This window comes from Mastomys coucha, unplaced genomic scaffold (genome assembly GCF_008632895.1).
Source record: "Mastomys coucha isolate ucsf_1 unplaced genomic scaffold, UCSF_Mcou_1 pScaffold22, whole genome shotgun sequence".
In the NCBI taxonomy this organism is placed as follows: domain Eukaryota; kingdom Metazoa; phylum Chordata; class Mammalia; order Rodentia; family Muridae; genus Mastomys; species Mastomys coucha.
The window spans coordinates 162,750,770-162,751,608 of record NW_022196905.1 but is presented as its reverse complement, the minus strand read 5'-3'; positions in this window follow the sequence as shown (position 1 = coordinate 162,751,608).

The window sequence follows — 839 nt, the reverse complement described above, 5'->3', positions numbered from 1 at the left end:
AGTTGCCTTATAGCTTAGAAGGGCTTAATGCAGCTTGGAAGAGATATCCAATACAAAAAAAGAATTCAGTATACAGTTCTTGCAGCCTGAGTCTCCAGTGATAGTACAGGGTGCTCATAGTCAGGCTCTAAATTATCACACACTGCTTCAGGGAAAACCATGTCCTGATGAAAGGACAGCTATCATGGTAACCTTGAAGATTGATTACAGCTTCTAGTAGCAGAGATGGTGTGGATTCCCAGCAAACTTCTTGTGGGCATTTAATAGGGATGGGAAATGCTGAAAGACTTGAATAGTGCCATCACACTTTCAGGAAGAAAGGATGCTAGAAGCATCTTACTTGGTAGTTTATAACAACCATGACAGAGACCAGCTCCACTGATTGAGCTAGTAAAGAAAGTCTAACTCTAGCCAGCATCACTCTTTTTGCCTCAAATATTACAGAATACTGCTTAGTGGATCATAAACATAATAGGCAGTTACCAATTTCCCTCAAGTAAGTCAGTTGTGACGTGCACAAAATAAATTTATTAATTAAGTCAAGTGTCGATCATCTTCTGAACTGTAATTATCTGAGGACACAGGATCTTTGTTTCCAGGAACAGTTAGCATAACTCCAGTAAGTGTCAATCAGCAAACACATGACACAATCACATTGATCAACCTCCCTTCTAACGTTCTTCAAGACCTCTTGACTACTCTCATAGCTAAAAGCATTTCTTGACTTTGTGTCCAGAGAGTTCACTCCAACACCTCTCCCTGTTGCAAATTCTTGACACTGGATGCAATAATATCATGCATCTTCCTTCCCCTTTTTACAATTTGGGGTGATTTTTTTT